Source organism: Molossus molossus, unplaced genomic scaffold, assembly GCF_014108415.1.
Source record: "Molossus molossus isolate mMolMol1 unplaced genomic scaffold, mMolMol1.p scaffold_m16_p_20, whole genome shotgun sequence".
NCBI classification, from domain to species: domain Eukaryota; kingdom Metazoa; phylum Chordata; class Mammalia; order Chiroptera; family Molossidae; genus Molossus; species Molossus molossus.
In genome coordinates, this window is record NW_023425356.1 from 27,812,086 (window position 1) to 27,818,521 (window position 6,436).

Below are 6,436 nucleotides of genomic sequence, written 5' to 3' on the forward strand. Positions count from 1 at the left end.
ATGTTTATTGATCCTTAAACTCTAACTCAGATGCCTGTTTTTCATGGAAGCTTCCCTGGATTGCTCAATTGAAATCTCAGGACAAGTACCATATGATTTTACTTATATGTGGAATCTAATGCACAGAAGAAACTAAAAAACAAAACAAAAACAGACTAGTAGATACAGAGAACACACTGACAGCTGTCAGAGGGAAGGGAGGTTGGGGGGCTGGGTGGAAAAGGTGAAGGGATTGCCCAGCCAGTGTGGCTCAGTGTTTGAGCATCCACCCATGGACCAATATAGGTTGCCAGTTTGATTCCTGGTCAGGGTGCATGCCCAGAGTTGTGGGCTCAATTCCCAGCAGGGGGCATGCAGGAAGTAGCCAGTTGATGTTGATGTTTCTCTCTCATGGCTGTTTCTGTATCTCCCTCTCCCTTCCTCTCTCTAAAATCAGAAGAGTGGGTGGGATGAGGGGGGGAAGAGACAAACCACAGAACTTATATGCCTGTACACATAACTGATGGACATGGACAACAAAGCTGGGGGCGGGGTGGGGAGAATGGGGAAGAGGGTGTCAATGGGGAAAAAAGGAGTAACAGCTGTAACAAAAATAAATTAATAAAAAAAATTAATAAAATCAATAAAGTATATATTTTTTTTAAAAGGCTAAGGGATTAAGCAAAACAAAAAACAAACACACACACACCAAAAAACAACCCCCCCCCAACAAAACTCATAGACACAGATAACAGTATGGTGATTACCAGAGGGAAAGGGGAGGGGGGGGAGGTGGAAGAGGGTAAAAGGGGGGTAAATGGTGATGGAAGGAGATTTGATTTGTGGTAGTGAACACACAGTTCAATATGCTGATGATGTATTATAGAACTGTACACCTGAAACCTGTATTCTTTTATTAACCAATGCCACCCTGATAACTTCAATAAAAAATAAAAATTCTGGAGATTCAACATGGCGGCAGGCAGGACTGGAGTGAGGCTGTGAGTGTGAGTGGGTAAGCACGTGTGAAAGAGAGTGTGTGTGGGTGTGACTGTGGGTGGGCAGCGGCCTGTCGTGGAGGAACACAGGGTGAGAGAGGCACGTCAGGCAGAGAGAGCTACAGGCTGCAGAAGTGGGTTCCCAGGCCAGGCGCCTCTCCCCACATGGGATCAGAGAGTGCACCATTTTGGAGGATCCACAAGGTCCCTTTTGGGAGGAGGCTGCAGGAAAGCAGGAGCAAGAGAGCTCCACAAGCCAGGAGTCAAGCTCAATACAAGAGCCAAGAGAAACCAAGAGAACAGACTTCTTTGTTCAGGGGATTAAATATTCTAAATTTTGTGCCCTTGCAGTGGCCATGCCTGTTCTGACCTATGACCTATATCCAGGTGTTACTGACAGGTGAGTCCCTTTGTTAGTCCCTCCAATTTTACTGGGCATGTGTGTATCTTTCCTTTGCTGGACCCCTGGGGGAGTGTAAAGCCGTTGCCTCCTGATAAAGCTGCCTGAATGACATGCCTATAGTATTTGGCCTTCCTTTTGCTCCTTTTCTGTTATTAATAACTAGGTTAACCACAATGGTACCAAAAGAGTGTGTTCACCTTACTGTGATGCGTGCAATCAACTATATAAAAACACATTTAAAAAAAAGATATACATGGTTTTTAATCAAGAGTAGAAATACATTTATTTTCTTTTTCAGAGTTAACTTAGTCCTAAACTTTTTCAAGGAGCATAAAAGATTGATTTGACAAAAAATACGGCCATGTGAAAACTTGACCACAGACTCTTTTATAATGGGAATCAACTGAATTTACAAAATATTGTATTTCCACTCACAAACATGCTTAGTATTTTAACTCTAAGTAAAATAAGTGTGTGTGTGTGTGTGTGTGTGTGTGTGTGGAGGGGGAATGGGTAGGGTGGGAGGGGTGTGTGATTTCAATCTGGAGAGGCTGAATGTTCAAGATGACAACTCACAGTTGTCAGACACTTTCTAGGTCCTGGAAAGAAGTTTAAGAAAAGGTGCCTGTGATTGTGAGGTGGCATGAGGCAGCCTTTAAAAAGGCCTGGCAGGGTGATTTCTTTGTAAAATCTATTTGGCCACAAAGTACAAAACAAACAAACAAACAAACAAACAAACAAACAAAACTAGGAACCTTAGATTAGAGGGTCTTACATTTAGCATGAGGAAATTAAAACAGGGCTGCCTGATGCATAACAGAGTCTGAAGTGGACACTTTATTTTCTGGGATATTTTAATTTGGAGTAAGAGTAATTAATATTGGTGAGCTAGAACTATATGTTAAGATCTCAGAAATTATTTATTTGTACTTTACTCAGTTCTCTATCATAATGTGTGGATATAATTATGTCACAATTTAATATTGTAGTCATAGTCATAGAGTGCTTACTTGATTCCATAATTGAGATACATAACTCACACCATAATGGAAATTAATGACATCATCCTCATTAGTGGTAGTCGCAGACTACTAATTGTTTGTCTGAATTGAGATGACAACTAATTACAGAAAATCCAGTTGCCTAGTTTATGGACCAATGGGAATCTGCGTTTTCTCCCTTTCTTCATTGAAAAGAAAACCAGTGGTCTAGAGTTGTATGATTTAGCAAATACGAATACAGGATGCCTAATTATATTTGAATTCTAGATGAACAAAAAATAACTTTTTTAGTATAAGCGCATCCCATGCAATATTTAGGACAAAATCCATTGTTTGTGTTTATCTGAATTTGAAAATATGTATCCTATAATTTATCTGACAACATCACGAGAAGTAGAATTTGAATGCATTTATTTTTTGCTGGAAGAAAGAACCCTGGCTTCCAGCTAGTTCATTGTCCAGGCAACACAAATTGAGCCCTATTTTCATTTGAAATAGTATTATTGTGATCCCATAAATGGTGCTTACTTATGATGTAAGCATAGTTGTATGCTATATTAACTGTAACTTCACTGCCTTTGTCATGTTTTTATCTTTTAATAGATACATGTATTATAATGTAATAATTACTTAATAATTGCCTATATATTTTGTAAAAAATACCATATTAATAAAAAACTATAATTATCTAAATATTAGAATAAAATATGAAAAAAATGTCTCTTTTCCAGGTAGGAACATTGTCCTCAACTTTGAGTTTACATTACTCTAGAGATGTCATGGAGATACACACAGGGATAGAATAATTTTCAGTGCTTTTTTTTAGGAATATAATATTTTTCCTTGGGGTTTTTAGAACACAGTCTTGAGTGCTTATGCTTGTGACATTTAAAAAACTTTACTTTTTAATTAGATATATTTGTTCATAAAATTCAAGAAAGAATATCTTTGTGCACAGTGAGTGGAAGTAACATTTGGTACTTTTATGTTCAAAGTGCATAGAACACTATAGCTATTGATTAAAACTGTTATATAATCAATTGGAGTTTTGTGTAGAATGGATGCAGATCAAAGTAAAAAGATTTAGCCTTAAAGAAGAATAAAAGATGCTAGGAATGCTAAATTACATGTTAGTGCTTAATGTACATGGCTAAAAAGATCAAAGTAGCTATGCTGATCTAGTCTACTGAGCGTAAAGGTAGAGAACATAATTAATTGAACAGTAGATAAAAGTCCAAAGACTCAGATGTGGGGGTAATGGTTAGTAGCTACTGCCCACATCAGAGCAGTAGGGGGAAATTAGCCCTATGCTAATGGCAAAGTTGCCATGTGTAAGAGTGTGTGGTGAACTGGAAAAGAAAGAGTAACTGGTTTTTAAATATGAGGTATTTCTAAATCAAATACAAATTTCTAATCACTGGCAAAGTAATTCTGAGGAGTTCTTCCTGGCTAAGACTTCTACACTAGTCTTTCTTTGGAAGAAAATTTTGGTTGGGAAATCAATGCCAATAAAAAATTTCAGCTTTGTTAATCACCCATCCTTGTTTCTGTGCTTTTTGTATCTCCTTCTTAGTTTGCAGATGCTTCTAGTTCAGAGTTTCCATTTCTTCTAAGTTTTCTGTAGTTTCTGACTAGTGCATCTCAGTGGTTGTTTCAAAGGTACTTGCCAAGAAGAAAGCACCAGCTGAATCTTCCATTATCCGTAGGCTTATTTTGGAAGCTACTTAATACAATGATGGATCTTATGTTGTTTCCTTGTTTGAACCCTTTCCAACCTGTTCTCACATTCATAGCTTTGTGCTATAGAGAATTTTTTTAGGTGCAGAATTTATTTTCATTCGTGGTAGAAATGCTGTGACTATTGCTTACATGTCTTTTTCTGAATGAATTGATTGATAATTGGCCAGTTTAATGCTCTTACCAAAGCTATTTTCACAATGTCCTGATTTCTAGTGGAAGCTTTTTACAGGTCTCCACATTTACAGAGTTTTTCATCTGTGTAGATTTGCTTAAGAATATGGGTTATTCCCTGACTGAATAGCTTAGTTGGTTAGGATGTTGTTCCAATATGCCAAGGTTCTGGTTAGGGCACATACAAGAATCAACCAATCAATGCATAAATAAGTGGAACAATAAATAGATGCTTCCCTCTCTTCCCCTAAAATCAATTAAAAAAAAAGAATATGGATTATTTATTGAAAAACTATTTCTATAGCCACTGTTTCTGAAAAGGGTTTACACCATGTGTATTTTCTGGTATTTGTTCAGTTAAAGTTCTTAAATAAGAATGGAAGTACCTCATTTTCTTCACAGTAAAACAATTTACTAGGTTTTCTTATTTTTATCCTCACCCGAGGACATTTTTTCATTTTTGGTTCAGATAGAGTGGGAAGGAGAGAGAGAGAGAGAGAGAGAGAGAGAGAGAGAGAGAGAGAGAGAGAGAGAGAAACATCAACATGAAAGGGACACATCGAGTGGCCGCCACCACATGACCAACCAGGGCCGGGAACAAACTGCAACTGAGGTACGTGCCCATAGTGGGAACCAAACCCGGGACTCTCAGGACCGCAGGCCGATGCTCTAACCACTGAGCCAAACCGGCCAGGGCATTTACTAGGTTTTTAGCTTGCATTTGATGCTCTGGTTTCTGAAAGCCGTGTTTTCCCCCACAGTTTTTATACTATTTCTAACAATTTGTGGATTCTAATTTATCTTCTGCCTGAAACAACTGTAGTGCACATTCCCCAACTTTTAATCAGTCTCAGCTCTTTCTGAAATCTATGTCATGCTCCTTATATTTGCAGATTTCCCTTCTTATATGAACTATGTGCTGTGAATGGAGATTTGATCTCATAGGACTCACATTACAGTTTTCCTTTCACAGGTTGATCCACTGATTTACAGATGATTTTCTGAACCCTTTTTTGCTTTTTATTTTATATTAGTTAAATCTTTTTCTCTATCTTCTTCACTATGTAGCATGAAAAATACACATAGTACTTAAAGGGCTTCACTGGTGGTTTCTGTCCATTGTTTTTTGGTGGTATATCATACTTTTTTCCTCTTTTTATATGGTATGCGTCTTAATTCTGAGGGTTTTATGTGTGGTTACCATCAAGTTTATTTAAAAAAATGTTGCAGCCCTGGCCGGTTTGGCTCAGCAGTTAGAGCGTCGGCCTGCGGTCCAGAGAGACCCGGGTTCGGTTCCCGCTAAGGGCATGTACCTCGGTTGCAGTTTGTCCCCGACCCTGGTCGGTCGTGCGGGTGGCAGCCACTTGATGTGTCCCTTTCATGTCGATGTTTCTCTCTCTCTCTCTGTTCCTCTCTCTCCCTCCCACTCTACCTGAACAAAAAAAATGGGAAAATGTCCTCGGGTGACGATAAAAAAAAAAAAAAAATGTTGCATATCTACAGTAGTTTTTTTTTTTTTAATGCATCTGATCTCCATCCTCCTTTGCAAGTTCAGACCTTTACCCCCTCTCATTTTATGTTTTGTTATCTCAAATTATCCCTGTTTATGCTGTACGTTTTTAGGTGATCTTACTCGTAGTGTTGTAACCTTATGCTCTTTGTTTTGGGTAGAATAACAGATGTCCCCTTCTTTTTTTTTTTTTCCATTTGTCTCTTCCATATGGTTTCCACCCTACCCCAGGCCTTCACCACCCTATAGTCTGTTTCCATGGGCAATGCAAATACGTTCTTTGGTTAACTTCTTCCCACCCCCCTTTCCCTCCGAGATTCATCAGTCTGTTCCATGCCTCCATGCCTCTGGTTCTGCTTTATGCATCAGTCTATTTTGTTCATTAGATTCCATATATAAGTGAGATCATGTGATATTTGTCTTTCTCTGACCGACTTATTTTGCTTAGCATATAATCTCCAGGTCCCTCCATGCTGTCTCAAAGGGTAAAAAGATCCTTCTTTTATATAGCTATGTAGTATTCCTTTGTGTAAATGTACCATGGCTTTTTTATCCACTCATCTACTGATGCGCACTTGGGAAAACCTCTTCAATGAATGTTGCTGGGACTGGAAAGCCCCATGTAAAGGAATTA